This window comes from Crotalus tigris, unplaced genomic scaffold (assembly GCF_016545835.1).
Source record: "Crotalus tigris isolate CLP2741 ecotype Arizona unplaced genomic scaffold, ASM1654583v1 scf7180000024437.13266115, whole genome shotgun sequence".
In the NCBI taxonomy this organism is placed as follows: domain Eukaryota; kingdom Metazoa; phylum Chordata; class Lepidosauria; order Squamata; family Viperidae; genus Crotalus; species Crotalus tigris.
The window spans coordinates 10349695-10370978 of record NW_024100606.1 but is presented as its reverse complement, the minus strand read 5'-3'; the positions used below and the strand labels follow the sequence as shown (position 1 = coordinate 10370978).

At 40.0% G+C, this 21284-nt stretch overlaps 1 pseudogene; it reads left to right on the top strand.

Moving 5' to 3' along the window:
- The window catches only part of LOC120302703, a 65200-nt pseudogene extending 44125 nt beyond the window's left edge, over positions 1 to 21075 (top strand).
- Positions 21076 to 21284: the final 209 nt, after the last annotated feature.

Sequence of the window (21284 nt, the reverse complement as noted above, 5' to 3'; positions counted from 1 at the left end):
TCCATGGGACATTGTGCTCAATGTTGAATCTACCTCAGGCCTTGCACCAACGGGACAGTGCTCCCAGCCAGCTGTTTATGCCAATCTAGGGAATTCCACCCCATCAAGGAACTCTGGTTGGGTCTACTGGAACAGGCCAGCCTTCACAATCCAGTTTCACCCGTATTGAATAGGTCTCAAAGTCCCGGTCTGCCAAGCCTGGCAGGCAAGCTGCCAGATCGGGTGCTAGCAGCAGCTCCAAGATGATCGGAGCAGGCCAAAGATCCACCGAAGTTCTTAAAGGACTATGTGAGGTTTCTGTCTTTGCAACCATAAAATGCTTTTGTATTTTATTGCAATTGAAAAGCTTGTGTATGTCTTTTGGAAACTGACTTATTTTGTGCTATGATATGTGTATGGGGAATGTTGAATACATTCCTTGTAAAAGGTTTTCAATTAATATTATTATTTTGATTTGTGAAAAAGAGCTATAATTATTGATTGTTTAAATGGACATTGTGGGAGAATGCTTGTAGTATTGTAAAATAGTAAGTCTATTCTTATGAACCAGGAGGGGAGGGGTGTTATGTCCTGGGCTTGATTGACAGACCAGGTGCAGGAAGCTGCAGTGAGATCCGGGCAGACCACATGGTTTGCCCGGGCCAGACAGGCTGTCTCCGAGTTACTGAGCATGTGTTTGAGCGGGAAAATACATTGCATTCATTGGCTGACAATGCCCCGGAGTAAATGTATAAAAAGGGGCAGAGCCATTTTGTTCAGAGTTCCGTTAGTTGCAAATAAAGAAGTACCTGTTTGTTACTCTGCCTTGTTCAATGCCACCAACACGCAAAACAGAACAGTACCGGTACAAAACTATCTGAGGAACTATGAGCCTGTCATTCCCTCTCAGCCATAGGAACGAGGCAGTGGCAAGCCATTTATGAAAAAAATTGCCAAAAAACTGCAGTGACAATCTGTGAGAATCAATAGAATGGAATAACAACAACAACAACAACAACAACAACAGTATTTATGACAAATCCAAGCAAATGTAGTTGTGAAGAATTTAAAATGTTTGAAGCAGTACTACTTTTTGGATGATTCAAAGTTGACTGCAAGAAAAGTACCAACTTCTAATGATTCTATTAGGGCTATAACTGTCTTAGACTTGTTCAATAATAATAGTTGTCATCTTGTTCAAATTGGCTAGCGCAGTATTTCTTGGGGCCCAGTATCCCAGGGTGGCTCAAGAAAATGAATGGGGATTTCAAAGATCTGCTGGCTGTAAAAGAATAACAGAATAACAGTTGGAAGGGGCCTTGGAGATATTTTAGTCCACCCCACTGCACAAGCAGAAGATCCTATACCATTCTGGACAAATAGCTACCCAATCTCTTCTTAAAAACTTCCAATGATAGAGCACCCACAACTTTTGAAGACAACTCTTCCACTGGTTAATTGTTCTCACTGTTAGAAAGTTTTTCCTTAATTCTAGGTTGCTTCTCTCCTTGATTAGTTTCCATCTATTGTTTCTTATCTTGCCTTCTGCTGCTTTGGAAAATAGGATGATCTTGTCTTCTTTGTGGTAGCCCTTCAAATACTGAAACATTGCTATCATGTTATCCCAGTCCTTCTTTTCACTAGACTAGACATACCAATTGCTACAACTATTCTTCATATGTTTTAGCCTCCACCCCCCTAATCTTTTTCCAGACTCTTAACAACTTTTTTTAAATTGTGGCAACAAAAACTGGATGCACTGTTCCAAGTATGGTCTTTCCAAGGCATTATAAAGCTGAACACTTCTCATGATCTTGACTCTATTAATGCAGCCTAGGATTGCATTGGCTCTTTTGGCTGCTGCAGCACCATTGCTGGCTCATATTTAAGTGATTGTCTACTAGGACTCCAAGATCTCTACAGCACAGTGGTTCTCAACCTTTTTAATGCCGCGACCCCCAACCGGTCGTAAGTCGGGGACTACTCAACCGGTCGTAAGTCAAGGACTACTCAACTGGTGCAGCACAGCTTGCAGATGGGACTTTTGGCGGGCTCAGCAGGGCAGAGACAGCCTGGACAATTCCTATTGGCTTTTGAAAGCCAAATGGGGTCCCGACCCACAGGTTGAGAACCACTGTGCTACAGTATAAAGTGTTCTGGTATAAATGAATTGCATGGAACCATTTTAATATATTTTAGGTCTGTGAGTGGAACTGAGGTATATTGGTCATACTTAGATGTGACTTTTGGTAAGACCACGAAGGGGGATTGCAATCCCATTGATATTATTTGACTTCTCAGTGACTATTTAGTAATCATCAACCATTGTATCATTCTGGATCATCTCCAAGGACTGAGAATGAGAAGCATTCTATTGCCATTACTCTTTTTTTTTTTTTGAAGAAGTTATTCCAGTTGGCATGTATGTGGAGCTTTAAGATGTAGATTTAGGATTCTTTTAGGGCCTGATATTCTTTCCACTTTTATTTAGTATCTAGCTGAAACTGGTGGGGGATGTGATCCAGTGGTTAAATATTATTTATGTGATTTATACGATTATTTATGTGATTATATATGTGATCCAGGGTTAAATATTATCAGTGAGGATACAGAACTTTACATCTCAGCCACTGAATGATGGTTAATTTGAACCCCTTTTCTGATATCTGGAGGTTGCTAGGTTCTGAAAGGGGGTGAACATTCCCATTTATTTATTTATTTATTAAATTTATATGCCACCCATCTCATTGATAAGGCTATTCTGAGTGATTTACAAAATGGTAAAATGATAAACATAAAAACAGTTTAAATTGAGAAGATTTAAATAGGATCTTAGGGATTTTAATCCCAGCAATATGGAGCAGTTTGGAATTAAGAAGCCAACTGACTGCAGTTATGGAAAAAAATCACATCCTAATTATGGAAAAAAATCACACTCACCTGTTATGTACTAATTCATCATCTAGTTATCCTTCTTGGCTCACAGTTGCTGCTTGAGACAATTATGACAAGGAAGGACTTTTACACAACTCCACCTAGTGTGTCATTTATAGCCTTTCTTAGAATGAGAGACACTATTCACAGTCACACATACCTTGATCTCTCATTTGGAGTACTGAAATGTCCTTTACACAGGGCTACCTTTAAAGACAGAAGCTAGAGTTGTTCCAGAATTCAGCGTCTGAGATAGAAACAATTTGTCCATTCAACATCTCTTCTCTGAAAGCTGCATTGTTACAATCAATAATCCAAATTGCTAGTTATTCACTTTAAAACCTGCATGGATAAAACCTATATATCTTTGAGAATCCATTTTTCCAGTTCTTTATACCTTTTCATAAGATGTGGTAGAATAGACCAAATTTTCATTTGGGTCCTTTCCTTCAGAGAATGTTGTCTTCAGTAACCTCAGAGATGAGCCTTTTTGGTTGCTTCCTCCATCCTTTGGAATAGCATTCCCCTTGAGACTCATACGGCCTGAGCACTTCCAGTTTTAGAAAGGTGATTACAACCTGGCTTTTCTGAATATCTTGGATAAAAAAATATTGTCAAGTATTGCCTCTCAGAAAGTAGTGTTGCTTTGAATTTGTTTATAAGTAATCCTTGACTTACAATTATAAATGAGCCATAGTAGTCCAGTGTTTAGAATGCAGTACTGCAGGTTAACTCTGTCCACTGCTAGCAGTTCGATTCAGACTGGCTCAAAGTTGACTCAGCCTTCCATCCTTCTGAGGTCAGTAAAATAAGGATCCCGATTTTGGGGGGCAATATGCTGATTCTGTAGACTGCTTACACAAGGACATATAGAAGTCTATGCTATTGCTATAATTGAACCCAGAAATACAGTTGTAAATTATTAAAGGTCATTGAGCAGGTCACCATGAGACCACATCCTATTTTACAATCTGTTTTGCAGTGATTGTAAAGTGAATGACACAGTCGTTAAGCAAGCATCATGTTCATTAAATGTGTTTGTGGGGGGTGCTCTATTGTAACTTCCAGCAGTCACTAAGTGATTACATTATCTTTGGCATAGATTGTAAATTGTCTGTTACTTTGATTTTTGTGTACTTTTCCACCTTATTTTATGGAATCGAATAGGTAAGCCACTAAATTGGTTATGATCTGTAAGTGGAGACAGACAGGCAGACGGACAGACAAAAATGGGGAAGTTTGAAATGGTTGAAAATGTCAAACTTAAACTCTGTCACTGTTTTGCAAACTGTAGCATTTTAAGAGAACTTTAAAAAAACATGAAATAAACAAAGCTTCTAATTTCAGAATAAGAAAGAGACAAACCAAAGTCAGCATTGTAAAGCATAATTATTTTAAATCTTTAATTAACTTGAACCCATAGAAATCATGTTATGAAGTTTGTTACTACACTTAAGTACATACATATAAAAAGTATATAATAGTTCACAATTATGTTCAGTAATCATATTTAAAGTGTAAATAGTTTTTATTATAAAAATAGCTTCTTGGTGAAATGTTTTTAGGCACTGGTGTCCATTACCTGGAAATACAACCATTCATTTTGTTACCTCCTCTGCTGACTCTTATCTGATCTATCATCTTGCCTTGCCCTGCCCTGCCCTGCCCTGCCCTGCCCTACCCCATCTCACCTCACCCCATCCCAACCCAACCCATTCCATCCTATCCATTTTTATAAGATTTAGAGGCTCTGGAACACTCTGGGCAATTTGTACAAAAAGGAGAAAATGATTTTTTTAAAATGCCATGCATAGAAAAACATATTTCCTGTAATTCATAGAATCACAGACTCACAGGGTTGGAAGGGATCTTGGGCGTATAGAAGTTCAATCCCCCTGTCCAAGATAAGAGTTCTCATACCATCTCAGACAAATGGTTATCCTGTAATTTATTGCAAATTTCTAGCTATAGAGCACCCACACCTCTGGGAGGCTGTTCCAGTGCTTAATAGAATTCATTGTCAGAAAATTTTCCCTTGTTTCCAGGTTGGATCTGATGAGTTTCCGCCCATTCAGTCTTGTCCTATCCTCAAACCTTCAAATCCTCATCCTAGCTCCTTTTCCTACATTATCTTCAAGACACAACCAACAAAAGCATCTGGAACAACACCAGAGTAAAGGCATATAAATGTTTTATAAAATTGCAACTGTTGCTACTTCCTCTTACAGAGCTGTGCCGTGTTTTGTGTTAAAATATGTGATGCTTTATTTAAAAATGTTACATCAGTGAATCAGCGACTTAAATGAAAAGTACATTCTAGCTTCCACTCCTTCAATTTCAATACTCAAAATCACATTGGCAAAATTTTGTTAACAGCTTATCAAACATGCAGACACAAATCATTAAAAAGTAATTATGAAACCTTTGGTTTTTCCATATGTTAAAACTGATAGCTTTTAGAAAGTAAAATTTTTAATTTTTATTGTAGGCATCCTATGAACCAATATTTTTTCGGCCTTCAAAAACAGTTTTTGATGAACGATGCAAAGTAATATGGGGAAATACTGGATCCTGGTCATCTTTAGACTATCATGAGATATTTAATTGGATTTGTCAAATTACAAGAGGTAATATGCTTTTCAGTCTCAAGTAGTTTATTGGTATATTGTTCAACTGTAAAACTTGAAAGAGAGAAAGAGAGACCATATAAACTTCTTTTATAGCTCATATGGTCTCTCTTTCTTTTGGGGCAGGAATTTGGGAATCTTAAATACAATTCTCTTTTAAGACTGCAGATTTTAAATTTCTATTTATTGTATGACTAATTAAGTAACATAGTACAATGTCAAATATAAATATCTGCATGAATTTACTCCAAAGGAGACATAATTGATGCCAATAGTTTTTCTTTCATAATCATAATCATCACTACCACCATCATCATCTTAATAATTCATGAAATTTGTATTTTGCCAATCAAATTTTTTTGAATAAAATTAGCAAAAGAAAAAAGAGAAAGATAAAACATGGCAAGTGCAATGAAGTGAGGGATCTCACTCTTCCTTGCCAAAGGCTGAGTAAAGAGACAGGTCTTCATGGATCTCCTAAACAACACCAGAGTGAGGGTCATTTGCATGTTGAGGAAAACTGGGATCCAGTCTGCAGTTTTATTTACTTACAAATGTAGAAATATATTAAGCTATACATCATTTAATTTTTTGAGAATTGTCTTTTGCCATAAGAAGTAACGTATTAAGGTTAAGCTTGACATCTTTGTAATTAAAATATTTATTTTTTCAGGTTCACCCTTAAATCCAGAACCAAGCAATAACTTTGGTATGTTGAGCAATTTAATGCCAAAAATGTTGTATGTATTATTTAGTAGGAATCAGGGCTGTGCTTTGTATTTTAGTTTGATTTGAGGTAAATTTAGCTGTACATAAAAAAGCATTCCTAAAATGTGATGTGTGATGATTGAATTTGTAAGCAAACCAATTTCTCAGAGCACTGAAGAAAGCCAGACGCTGGTTCTGGATGGTGTAAAACTATAGATTTGTGATTTCCTTTAAGTGAAAGAAGAGTACCATATGTGATTGACCTTCTCTTCACAGACAATATGTCATGGTTCTGATAGACAAAACCAAATAAATCAGAACTCCAAGGCTTGAGATTCCCTCAAAGAACATGTTTATTGGTTAGATCAGTGATGGCGAACCTTTTAGAGACCGAGTGCCCAAACTGCAAATCAAAACCCACTTATTTATCACAAAGTGCCAGGGCTGCATTAGTATTGTGGTGCTCTCAGGGGGGCATGGGGGTGTGGCCCACTGGGTAGGTGTGGCTGCAGTGGTCACTGCAGACTAGGTGAGCGTGGCTGGGCCCAGGGTGGCGGGAGCCAGTCCCTTGCCATCTCCAGGGCAACCCTGGGGGCCAACACCACTTGCTCGCTCACTTCCTGACGTGTCGCTTCCACATGCTCGCTACTCTGGTGAATTCTGCTGGGGCAACAGCGTGCATGCCCACAGAGAGGCACTGAGTGCCGCCTCTGGCACACATGCCATAGGTTCGCCACCACTGGGTTAGATAGTATCAGCACAGTCAAAAGTGAAACCAAGTCTGAAGTTCCCTTGAGAAAGCAACAATATTACAAAGTTGAACTCCCCATCCCAGTGCTATGCAGTTAGCTACGCTCCCCAATAGAAGAGTTTGGTGGGCTTTCTAACTAAATGCTCCCACCCCTATCTAACTGACAGAAATGACCTTGGTTCCCATGGGACAGTAAAATGTTTAGACTAGTAGAAATCCTGCATCCCCCTTCCAATCCTGTGACAACTTAGAATGAAGTAAATGGCTGCAGCCAATTATTGTAGAGTTGATACAATAATTGAATAAGGGCTTCCTAAGCATATATAGAATATGGCTATAACCAAAGAGGAGTTACTAAAACATAGAGCATTTTTATATCCATAAAAATTATTGGAAAATTTTAAAAAACATTCCCAAATATGCAAAACTTTGATCAAGTGGTTGCATTGGATAGTGATTTGATTGAATCAAGAGATCTAAGCAGTTGCATAAGGCAACAACCCATTTCTGTTTCCAGCTAGTTCTGAAGGCAAATTAAAATGGCCTCTTCATTGCTTCACTTTACACTGCTTTGTCCTATGACTCATCCCAGTGAATCTAATACCCAGAAAAGACGGTTGTGTATTCTGGAATATTTGCATAGAAGCCTCTTCCAGCTATTGGAAGCACTCAGTTGAGGTCAGTTTGCCAATTATATGGATGTGTCTTTTGGGTATGCTCATTCATATTCAAAAGATCTTGGAAAGAAGAGCTTTGCCCAAAAGAACAGTGTGGAATCTTCAAGTGGCTCTTTTTGCTTTGTGGATTTCTGGGATGGATAAAAAGAGATCCTAGACCTATAAGTTGTTTCTTCTTCTTCTTCTTTTGCAGAGTATAGTTATAAAAGAGTTGAAGATGGCTGGATTGCATTTGAAAGGAATGAGTATTATTTCAGTAATAAAACAATGCCTGCAGAAAAAGCCCGGAAGTTTTGCAAACAATATGGTGGTGATCTTACCACTATTGAGAGTAAACAAGAAAAAATATTTTTGTGGAAATATGTAAGAAATATATTAAATAATTACCTATGCAAAACAGCAAGTTTTATAAAGTATATCTGTGGATGTATATAGATATGTATGTATAATCATGAGTATGTGTGCATCTTTGTCTCTGACTCTCTCTCTCTCTCTCTCTCTCTCTCTCTCTCTCTCTCTCTCTCTCTGTGTGTGTGTGTGTGTGTGTGTGTGTGTGTAAATAATATAAGAGTAGAAGTTTTCAGAAAAAATTTTTTCTAGCTTTTGTGATGATATATATCTGTTATTGGATAAAATATATAACAAGATGACAACCATTAAATTAATATCACTGGAACTTTAAAGACACAAAAAGTGAATAATCTTTTCAAAGAACACATTGTTAAAAAGCAGAACATATTTCAAAAAAATTATTTTGTGCTTAGATTCAACATGATTTGCAAAGAGTATGTTTAATTATACATTATGTTTGATAAAACATAAACATACTAGGAAATATTCTATCCTATATTGGATTATTGGTTTTGATGCTCTATACAATAATTGAATTAAATTTCTTGGTACACTATTTCATTATATTATATTAAAAATAGTAAATTGTAAATAACTATTTTTATTTCCTATTCTTTCTTTTACATTTTAGGTTGTCAACTATGGAATTCATTGTGATTTCTATATTGGTTTATATTTGAGTCTTGACAAAAAATTTAGGTAGGTGAATAAAATACATAAAACTGATTGATAAATTCTGCAGCATCCAATTAAATTCTGTTTTTAAATTATTTTTAATAATAAACTAAATAAATATAAATAAGACAACTAATTTTCTTGAAAAATATATTGTGTCAGGTTTTTCTTTAATAAGATTTACTGAAAGAGAAAAGAACTCTATTTTCAATGCTTTTACTTTGGAACCCAATTTGTTTCTCAATTTCTTAAAATAAATACTTCTTCAGCTTTTACTAATAGCCCATCTACAAGCCAGCAAGGAAGCGAGGAATGTGCTAGTAGGCAGGCTGTGAATCTGTTTCAAGCTCTCAATGTATCATTAGATATTTGATAATAATAAAAAAAAATCCAAGCACAAACATTTAATTCTATACAACAATGAATGCTGCCATGTGGCATTTCAACTTTGTGACTATGCAGGAAAAATATATAGTAGAAGTTATATTTCTGATGTTTAGATTTTTTGGCTTGCAATAACTTATTACTCGTGTTGGAAATTACAAAACAGAAGCTTGTCAGTTGGTGCTACATATAGCATTTAGTTTATTGCTATTCTGTAAATTATAATTATTTGCATCTAAACTAACCACAAGGGAATTCCTAACATAGTCAATGCAAAAGAGCTTACTCAGTAATCTATTTAAATATCATCATAATTGGGTTGTTCATAAGTCCATTCACTTAAATGGGAAGCCAAAAATAAACATTCCCCTAAAAAAATTTGCACCGATATGTCATATTGTGTAGCCATGGTCCTAAGCAATTCTAGGTTTTCGAATCCCAGAATTTCTTTTTATTAAAAAAATAATCTAGATAATGGATAATCTGATATGATATATTGATCATTTGTTCGGTGGCTGTTCAAAGTTAGAATGACACTGAATGAAAGGATTTACAACTGGCCCTTAAACTCCTGGTTGTCACAGCATCCTGCAGTCACATTAACAAAATTTGGGCCCTTGGCAAGCAGCTTGCATGTATAATTTTTTTGCTAGCTTCCCACAAGAAAAGTCAATAGAGAAGCCAGCAAGAAAGGTCACAAGTTGCTCTGGTTAAGTCTCTTCCCTCAGGCTTTCCTCACTCTTACACGGTGTGCCTTCTTTCCCCCTTCACTTACTCACATCCACCAGTGCCCTTTTTCACTGGGTTCAACTGCATTGAAACTTAAACATTCATTCATCAGAGCCCTCATTCCTAAGCCTCCCTATGCCTATACACAGATTTACACCAATCGACACCCTCTTTCCCAATCTCCTGAATTAATATGCTTGCTCTCTTTGCCCACTTTCCCCTTCCTTTCTGTGATGCAGACATGAAGACATGCATGCATGCACCTCTTTCCCTGGCCTTCCTGTGCTTGAACATGCACCCTTTCCCCTCCCTGAAATCATGACGAAGTGCACCACCATCCCAATTCAAGCATGTTCTCCCAGGGCCTCTCCAAATCCCCTCATGCTCCTTACCTGTGATTGCCTCTGCTTTCCGCTTAATAGCTCACCTACCTTGGGATTATGTTCATAATTGCGACTGTCTGGATCGCCAATGCTAAGCAATTAAATCACAGGATGTCACATTTATAACTGCATTGCTTAGTGACAGCAATCCTAATCCCAGTTGCCTCATACCTCAAGGACTACCTGTAATTTCTCAATAGTTGTAAATTTGCTATACAACTCTGTTTTGCTTTGTTTGTTTGCTTATTTTCTTTTGTTTTACATTGTTTGTATTGTGGGGTTATATTGTCTTTAAATAATAAGATTGAATAATGGAAGAGTGCAAAACATTTCAAATTCAAAATATCCTAGCCTTGGAACACCTGTTCTTGAACTTCCGATAATCGTTTTGAGTTCAGAGCATCATAGGTGACTGTCAAATATTTTTCTTCAGCTGGATGGATGGAACTCCAGTGACATATGAAGCCTGGGCCCCCGGTGAACCCAACTTTACCAATGAAGATGAACACTGGGTAGTTATGTATTATGGTTCAGGCAAGTAAAATAAACTTCAGGTTTTCAACAGTTATCTGTATGTATATGTTCAGGTTAAGGCACAGCATTCTTTAATTTGGGATAACTAGCACACAATATTATAGATTCCATCATTAAAGTATTTAAAAATACATTATTTTGTAAATCTAATTAACTTGTTTTATATTATGATATAAATATTTACATTAACATTAATTGTTACAGTGTATCATTTTCCAAACAAGCATATTATAGCATATTATTTTCATCCATAGATCTAACCCACTTAATTACTACATATTCTCAGGGAAAACCAATTTGCAATATTAATAAACCCCAAATAGTCTTGCCAAAGCTGTTCAATGACTATTAACATTTCTTTTAAAATCCAGAAATCTTGTCTTGATTATAGTATTATAGCAATTACTATGCCTGTTATGTCCTGGGCCTATGCAAGCAGGCTCGGGGCATTGCAAACGGTCCTGGGCAGGTGCAAGTTACCCGGGACCAGACAGGCTGTCGCCAGTACTTGTGCGCATGCGCAAGTGCTGGCGCGCCAAAAGTTGCAGATTGACCCGGGAATGGCCTATATAAGAAGCCAGGAGTTTTGGGCGTTGCTGTGTGTCTTCTAACTGTAAGCTGAACTAAGAATAAAGAAGTCTTGAGAACTACAACTGCTTCTTCTGTCTTGCCATTTCGCGAAGGACGCAACACTGGCGACGAAGGTGGGATGCCTTACATCAAGCAAAAAGGTGTAAGCTTACCCGAGTGAGCCCTGAGCGGCAGGAACGGCGTTGACTCGGCAGCTACCCGCCAATCCAGTGTGCATTCGGGGGTAGGCTGGCAGATAGACCCTTCCTTCTACAAAATGGCAAAAATTGGAAGGCTTTCGGAATTCGACGTCTCACATCCAGAGAGGTGGGAGTCCTATGTAGCCAGGGTGGGAAACTACCTCAAGGTAAATCAAGTACGGGAAGATAGTTTAAAGGCTGCCACCCTGCTGTGCGTTTGCGGTCAAGATGCATTCTCATCGCTAAGAACCTTGCAGCACCTGTCCCTCTAGAGTCTGTCAACTACGCAGATCTAAAAAAGCTATTGAAGGAGCACTTCCAGCCCAAGATGTCCGTCATCGCGTGGCGCCACACCTTTGAGCAGAGGGATCAACGACCCGGAGAATCGGCCAAGGAGTACATCGCCACGTTGAGGAAAGCCGCCAAACATTGCGAATTCAAAGACCTCGAAGAACAACTGAGGGACAGATTTGTATGCGGTCTAAGGCATAGAGAGTTACAACAGAGACTTTTTGCCAAGGAAGACTTGTCATTCCAAGATGCCTTGAGAGAGGTCACCGCAGAAGAAGCAGCGGGCGGCGCCATCAAGAACATGCGGCCGATCAGAAACAGTCCAGATGCTGCGTCCGTGTACCAGGAAGAAGTCCAAAGGAACTCTGAGGAGGATCCTGACGAGGAAGTGGACCGTCTACACCCCACAAAAGAAGGGAAACAAAAAGGAAACTCTTCAGCTCTCCCCAAGTGCATCGGTTGTGGAGGTCGCCACAAGAGAACCGACTGCAAGTTCCGCTCCGCTATCTGCAGGGCGTGCGGAAAACAAGGACACATTGCGGCTGTGTGCCTGGGCCATCAGAAGGTACAACCTCAGGAAGAATTGCGGCTGAAAGGTACCAGGGTTCCCAGCCAAAACAGGGTGGGGTTTTGCGCTTCACGAAGAAGCATCTATAGGACAGGCACACACAAGCCCATTAAGAAAAAGCTGTCACTTAAGGTGAAGCTACAAGGGGTTCCATTGGCTATGGAACTGGATACGGGGTCTGCACTTTCAATCATTTTCATGCAAACGTTTAGGAAGATTTGTTCCGGTAGTGGAACTCAGGCCAAGCTGAGGCCCTCTGACATTGTGTTAACAGACTTTCAAAACTCCAGAGTGTGTGTTAAGGGGGAGGCCACCCTTAATGTACAGTATAAGTATTTTGAAGGTCCACTAGATCTAATAGTAGTAGGGGGTGAACAAACGAGTCTCTGACCATAAGCCTTTGTTGGGGCTGTTTACCACACATAAGCAAACTCCCCAAATCATCTCCCCCAGAATGCTAAGATGGTCTATCTTTCTTTCTGCCTATGATTTCTCCCTACTTCATAAACCTGGGAAAGAAATGGGCCACACTGATGGCCTCAGTAGGTTACCCCTGCCGGTAATAGAAGCTGACCCTGCACCAGCTATCAATCTTCTCTCCATTTAGGCCTTGCCCGAGTCTCCTTTGAATGCCAGAGATGTAGCCACTGAATCAGGCACAGATCACACGCTTTCACGTGTCGTTTCTTGGGTATTATCTGGATGGCCAGAGAGCTGTCCTGTTACTGAGTTTCAGAGTTTCTGGTCTAAAAGGAACGAGTTGTCCACTTTCCAGGGTTGTCTGCTTTGGGGAAGCAGAGTTGTCATTCCTACCTCAATGAGGACTAGGGTCTTAGGTTCCCTCCACGAGGGTCATCCTGGCATTGTATGCATGAAGGCGCTCGCGCGCAGCCACTTGTGGTGGCCTGGGTTAGATAGTGACATTGAAGCTAAGGTGCACGCATGCCACCTTTGCCAACGCTCGCACCTCAAAATGCTGCAAGCCCCTGTACATAGATGGGAGGAAACACAGTCTCCATGGTCGAGGGTGCACATTGATTATGCTGGGCCCTTTCAGGGTCAATTCTTCTTGGTCCTAGTTGACAGCCATTCAAAATGGCTTGAGGTTGTACCTGTATCTTCCACCACCGCTGCAAAGACTATTCAAGTACTGAGGGGGATTTTTGCTGCACACGGGCTTCCAGATGTCCTTGTGTCTGACAATGGCCCTCAATTCACTTCTTCCGAATTCCAAGCTTTCTTACAGGCTAACATGATTCGTCATGCCACTTCTGCACCTTTCCACCCGTCCACCAACAGTATGGCTGAACGCATGGTTCGCATCACCAAGGACGCCTTGAAGAAAATTACCTACGGAGACTGGCATCACAGGTTGGCTGACTTCCTCCTTTCTTATCGCACTACACCATCCACTTCTATGGGGAGGAGCCCAGCTGAATTTTGTTGGGGGTGCAAACTGACTACCAAGCTTGACCGGTTGCATCCGGATAGACTGCCTTCTTCTTACTCATGCCCCAGGGCACCGAGACAACTCCTTGTGGGTGCCCCGGGTTGGACTCGTAATTACGGGCCTGGTCATTCATGGATCCCCGCTTCTATATCCAGGGTCACAGGTCCTCTGTCTTACGAGGTGTCTCTGGACAATGGTCGTGTCCTGCGTCGACACATCAACCAACTTCGCCCTAGATGGGACCTTCCCGCTGAGACTCCTGGGTCTTTTCCAGGGGGGAGAGGGACCCCTTTGGGCAAGGGGAAGGGCATGGGCTGCTGCCCATTATCAATGAGGAAGCCACAAACGGCTCATCTCAAGATTCCGCGAGTGCTCCAAACAGGAATTCAAGGAGCCCAACTAGATACCAGGCATCAATGCCTATTCCAGCCAGGGAGTCACCCCGGGGGCATAATCACTACTCACCCGCATCACACAGTACTCCAGTCAGGGAGGATACCTTGGAGCATCCCAATAAACCATTTCCCGCAAGAGAGCTGGCACACACTCCTTCTAGTTGGCCCGACACTACCCCTATCCCTAGAAGGGGGCAAACATACAGGGAGGTGGTCGAGGAACCAAATCCCGACTACAACACCTCTGACTTCACTCAGGGGACAACTGAGTTTTGGGACAGTACTGAAAACCCCACAAGCCTGGGGACAGAACGGGAACCAGGGGACAGACAATCTCCTGACAGGTCTTGGACGGACCTTGGAGGTTCTACAGAATCGCCCAACAGTGACAGTCACTTAGAGGGGCCAGAGAGCCTGCAGCAAGGCAGGACAACCAGGTTAAACAAAGAAAGAAGCCCTGGCCTGATGAGCCCGGTGGGCAAGCAAGCAGGCCAGGCATTGGAGCACAGTCCTTGGGAACCACCGAGGCAAAACAAGGGGGACAGGCACGCATCACCCCTCAGTCAAGGGGTACGTGGCAGGTACCCAGAAGTTAGGAGGTCACAGAGAGCCAGGAAATCTCCTAAGTATTTAGAAGATTTTGTAACTCTATTGGCAAAACAGAGTTAACAGAGGGAACAGAACACGTAGACTAATGGAAGCAAAAGTAATACCTGGCATTGGGTAGTATGGCACTACACTCGCAAGGAGTTATGTGTTACTATGGCATGGTTAATAGTTTAAACCTGGGGGGAAGGGGTGTTATGTCCCAGGCCTGTGCAATCAGGCTCGGGGCATTGCAAACGGTCCTGGGCAGGTGCAAGTTGCCCGGGACCAGACAGGCTGTCACCAGTACTTGTGCACATGCGCAAGTGCTGGCGCACCAAAAGTTGCAGATTGACCCGGGAATGGCCTATATAAGAGGCCAGGAGTTTTGGGTGTTGCTGTGTGTCTTCTAACTGTAAGCTGAACTAAGAATAAAGAAGTCTTGAGAACTACAACTGCTTCTCGTGTCTTGCCATTTCGCGAAGGACGCAACAATGCCCAATCCTCTTTCCTAATTTCCAGTTTACATAAGCTTTTTCCACTTAGGAGGAGCTGGAAGATATGAAAATGAAACGTGTTTGAATATTAGTAGCTCGGGTTGGTAATTGGACTGTTGGTTTGAACTCCGAGCTTGGCAATTTGGTTGCAAACATTTTGTCACCATTTGAGGAGACATTGTCAGTGCGCTTTGAATTGTGCTCATCTGTCAGAACACTGGCCTTTTAATACCTTTTTATGTGATGCAAATTAGTATGAATGTTATTTCTTTGAATATTTCTGAGACAGGGTCTGATTTCAGACTGTTTGGCTGGCTGTTGTTGCTAGGCCACAATCTTTGGTATTAAATACCATCTGTGTGATTCAAATTAGCATTAGTGTTGTCTGGGTATTTCTGAGTCATGGTCTGGTTTTGGATTGTTTGAATGGATGGCTGTCATTACCAAGATGTGGTCCGATTTCTTGTTAAGGATTATGATTTCTGTTGCTGTGTGGTGAAGTGCCCGTTTGTTCATTTTTAAATGCTACCTTCGGAATTGGAGTAGATCTTTTGTTCTCAGCGGTTGGTAGATTGGGTCGATGTCAATGTGTCTATTTATTGAATTATTGGTGGAAAACCAGGCTTCAAGGAATGTTCTTTCTCTCCTTGATTTTGCCTGGGTTACAACTGTGATCCCGGTTAGATCACATTTGTGTCCTTCTGAGTCTTTGTGGACAGATATGAGGGATAGTAGGTCATATCCTGGCTATCAAAAGACATGTCCCACTATGCATCCTGTCATGTCCTCTTGGTTGCAATGCGCATCCTCTGGATCCGTAGCTCCCAGAACAATTGACAGCAATCTGACTAGAGATGATGATGATGATGATGATGATGATGATGATGATGATAATAATAATAATAATAATAATAATAATAATAATAATAATAATAATAATAAGTTGGAAGGGACCTTGGAGGTCATCTAGTCCAACCCCCTGCTCAGGCAGGAAACCCTATACCATTTCAGACAAATGACTGTCTAGTCTCTTCTTAAAAACTTCCAGTGTTGGAGCATTCACAACTTCTGGAGGCAGGTTGTTCCACTGGTTAATTGTTCTAACTGTCAGGAAGTTTCTCCTTAGTTCTAGGTTGCTTTTCTCTTTGGTTAGTTTCCATCCATTGCTTCTTGTCCTGTCTTCAGGCGCTTTGGAGAATAGCTTGGCTCTCTTCTTTATAGCAGCCCCTGAAATATTGGAACACTGCTATCATGTCCCCCCTCGTCCTTTTCTTCATTAATCAGATCTTCAGACTTGGCTCTGATCCCAGGCCTGGGGTAGAGAATTTGTGGAGCCACTGTTGTGGTTTCATGTTATTATTCATTGATTTGATTTGATCTGTCTGTGCTATTTCATGGTTGTTGTTGTTTTCTGTTTTATTGTTTGGGAGTAGTTTTTGTTAGCCACCCAGAGCCACCTTGAGTGGGCAAAAATAATAATATCAATATAGTTGGAGGTGCTAATAGATTAATGGCAGACCACCTCCACCCCCCTTTGCTCTTTATTCCTCCCTCTTTTTTGATTATCATATTGATGTATTCTCATTTTGTGCTTTTTCATTGTTTATTTATTATTCTATTATTTTATTCCTGTTCCATTTAAACTCCCTTTATTTCTTCCTTTTTATTATTATAAGCCTTCTTGAGAAGCCATACTTCGAGATAGGCAGCAAATACATTTAACAAATAAATAAGTAAAATACCTTGTACACCTGTTTGCTAAATGGTAGGGCATCTAATAGAGACAGCAACTGCAACAAAGTTAGTGACTCTTCTAGAGATATCCAAATGACTTGCTACCTAATAAGAGGAAAGTTAGAAATATCCTATAGCTTAAGCTAATCAGTATCTGAGCAATACTTGCTCTAAAATACTGACAAGCAACAGGAGTGGCTACTAAAACATTGGGAACATGAGATGGAAGCTACAGTCTGGATATCTGAATTTATGGCAGCAGTTTAAAACAAACTGTATCTTTGCATTTTTGCCTGACATCCTTCCATATTTTGCCTGGAAGGTTCTTAAGATAGGAACATACAAATGATGGCTGTCATAAATGTTGTATGTGAGCAGAGTTTGATCTGGTACAGTAAAGCACTTTTTAAAATCTAATATAATCAAAGAAAATTTTAAAAAGGAATCAAATAATAAGTGATGGGTCTGCAAAATACTTTATGGTAAAATATGTATGTCTGTGTTTTCTCCCAGCTTTTCTCACAGTAAATTTTAAAAATGCTGCTGGTGATACTTGGATTGGACTCAGTGACAAGAATTGGGAAGGACTTTTCCTTTGGACTGATGGAAGTGGAGTCTATTTTACAAACTGGGCCAAAGGGTCACCTCGTTCATACAATGTAAGTCCAATTTGTTTTAATTTTGTGTTCTATTTCTCTGCAAAGGTGTGGCTCATATACTTGATGCTGAATTCCTGCAGTGATACAGAAAATATATAGAGAAGAGATTCTTTTTGTGTGATGGCTGGCTATATAAATTTAATGAATAAATGAATAAATTTAATAAATGAATAAATAGGATCTAGAATAAGCATTATGATCGTGAAGAGATTATAAAGAGCCCTTATTGGGAAAAAAGTAATTTAAAACAATTGAGTTCAGTATATTATCTAAGCATCAAAACACAGTAATTAAACTAGGTGGTTAAAGTGCAAAGTGGCTCTCAAAAGTCCCTAGGAGAGGTTTCCTTTTTATCTTTTTTTTCCAAATTGCAAATGGGATAAGAGTTTCACTAGGAGAATGTATCAGGTTTCAGATTTAACTCCCTTTGACCCAACTTTCCTGCAACTATCTACACTAAACTTCTGTTTATCACAAGTATTTAGCTTGTCCTAGGCAAAGGAGGCAGAATGTGTAGCTTAGGAGCACCCCTTCTGAAATCTTCTATCAGATTTTCAGAGGCAAAATGCATACCTTAAAGTATAAAATAAGAGGTTCTTGAGTTCTACCCTTTAGGGTGATATTTCAGATCTTTTCTTCTTTGTTAAATAAAGTTTGCTATGCTTTCTCCTCATCAACAGAGGGTGATATAATACTGAAAAAAAATCAGTGTTATTTCTGTCTTTCTATATATGAATGAAAAATATGCCTTGCATATTATTGTTAAGAGAATTATTATAGCCAACACTTGCTTAAAGAAAAAAAAGATCCAGTAAAATGAAATTTAAAATAAAAAACTATAGAAATAAAAAATTAAAAGATATTAAATTAAAATAATTATGGAGAATAAATGACTCTGCCAAGTTTAGAATGCATGATACATAAAGATTGTTACAGCCTTCAGATTCACAGGCATTTTTTGATTGCTTACCTTTTGGTTGCTTACCTTTGATGTTTGCAATGAGATGTGCACAGTATCCCAAAAGGTAAAGCTTGGCAACATGAGCAAAAAACTCCTTTTCCACCTTGGGGCCTAGGCCCAGTGTGATATCTTTGAAGGCTTCTCCAGTTTGTCTATATGATTGTGTATGTGCAGATATCACTTTTGCTGGGATTGTCAAAGAAACATAGTGGTCTTGAGTGAACATGCACACTGGGACTTTTGGAAGATAGGGCTATCTAAATTGTTCCTTTGCCTAAGACAGCATTTCTGCACAACCCGTTATTGTTCATGAAGTACCCTGACTATAAAGATTAATTAAAGACTGCTGTTAGAAACTACTGACTTTCTTTTCACTATAGCCAGTGGCAGCATCTTCCTTTGATGATGAAGGCTCAATATGCTTCTATTGTATATGCTTCAGGATGCTTCTGTGCTAGACTCTATAGGACACAATGACAAATGGCAGCTAGTCATATGGTGATCATCTTATGTAGTTACCAGAAACAGAAAAACACATTTTTTTTCTCTTTTAAGATTATAAAAGAGGGTTCCAGAAAGACTGTTCCAATCATGAAACCAGTGATTATATTTGGTTTTCTTGCTATGCCTAAATATTGTAGGGTGACTGTGTTTTTATGCTGAGAAAACCTGAAATGGTTGCAGGATATTGGAGAGTTGGACCCTGTTCTTCTCAGAGGAGCTACATCTGCCAAAACAATACTGGTAAGTTTATAGAAGTCTTGGGAAATAATTCAATTTCAGAAAATAGGAACATTTAATTTATAGAATCCAATCTGGATTGGACACTGAGACCAGAGGTTTAGTCTTCCAAGCTTTCGGACTGGAGTTTATCTTCAGGGCACTTCTCTCTACTAGAATTTGTGCTTTAGGCTGCTGTCTGCATCATATTTATGTGGTATGTGGTTGGGTGTGGCTTCCTATTGATTGATTAGTGTGTTGATGGACAGCTATTGGCTGTTGTTTCCTTGTGCTGCCACATCCTCAGTTCCAACGTACCTGATAAGCTGATGGTAAATCAGCACTCCTGTTGTCTGACAAGGGACCTATTTCCCAGGCTTCAATCATTTCCTTATCTATCTTTGTGCCTCCATGGCCAACAATCTTAGTGGCTGCAAAATTGAATATCCTTGTTAATTACATGAGGTTACCAACAAGTTTGGGCCTCCTTGTCTTTTTTTTTTAACTTTTTATTAATTTTCCAATTTACAATTATATCTTTGAAAAGCAACGTGGGTTTCTGTGGTGATGTCAAGGTGGTGCAGAACTAAGTCTCCGTCCTCTAACTTTGATTTTTCCATGTTTGGAGACCCCTTGGGGGCGCAGAGAGCCTGGAGGGCTACGCGCGATAAAGGGTGAAGCCTGGAGGAGTAGCGAGGTGAGAGGCGGTCACCCGCTACGATGAAGGAAACCCCCTAAATCCAGTGTGGAAATATCTGCTATCAACAGATGGCGGATCTGTGGCCCTGACAAACCACAGAGGATGCGGAAGCAAAGATATACTTAACAGATTGTGTTACTGAGTGAGTTAAAACATTTCAAATATCTTTAAGAATAATAGAAAAGTCTAAAAAGATTTACTTATCTATTAGTGTGGGTGTTAAAAGGAAGCTCAACTGGTGAGGGAATCTTCAATGCAAGCGGTGACCCAGTGGGAAGAGCGTGAGTTGACAGATTAAAATAACGAGAAAATCAATAGGAGGGAGACAAAAAGAAAGAAAAAACCTTGTGGCAAATGTTCTAGTGCAGGACAAAGAAGATGGTAGAAGATTGAGGAAGGAGAGGTCGAGAGACGGGAGACAGTGGTGACGGTGGAGTCAGTAAGACGAGAGGAACAAAGGGAGACGTTTGATAAGCAGATAGCCAGAACGGAAGAAAAAATGGTGATTTAGGAATGATGGAGACTGAGACGGAGAAGGAGCGATACGCATTAACACGTTGCGGAGGATTGGAAAAAGCGGGTCAGAGAAGAAAGGTGGAGATAGATTTGGATGTGGAGAAAGCCTGGAAAGTAAAGGAGATGGCAAGAGGACGCGATATGGCAACGAAAGTGACAGGAACGGATTGATGGACTGACGGCTGATGAAAGTGACAGGAACGTGGAGTCCAGAAAGTAAAGGAAACAGGGAGAGGATGTGATTCAGCAATGAAAGTGATAGGAACGGACTGACGGTTGATGATACAGGATCGGAGAAGAAAGCTGGAGTTCTAGAGAGACTGTGCGACAAACAAGAAGGAGGAAAGAAAGTGAAGTGGGTTGAAGAAAGTGATATGAAAGTGAGAGGAAGTAAAGGAGATGGTGAGAGGACGGGACAAGGCAACGAAAGCGACAGGAACGGACTAACGATTGCAGAGAAGAAATCCAGAGTCTTAGAAAGACTGTGTGACAAGTAAAAAAGAGGAAAAAAAGTGAAGAGGGTTGGAGATGGTGAAGCGAATAGTGGAAGTAGATGTAGATCTGGGGGAATAGTGGAAGTAGATGTAGATCTAGAAGAAGAGAGAAAGGAAAATGAAGATTCAGAGATTTAGAGTAAAAGAGTAAAGTTAAATAGCTTGTTGACTATATAAAGAGATATTAAGAAATAGAAAGTACTTGAGAAATA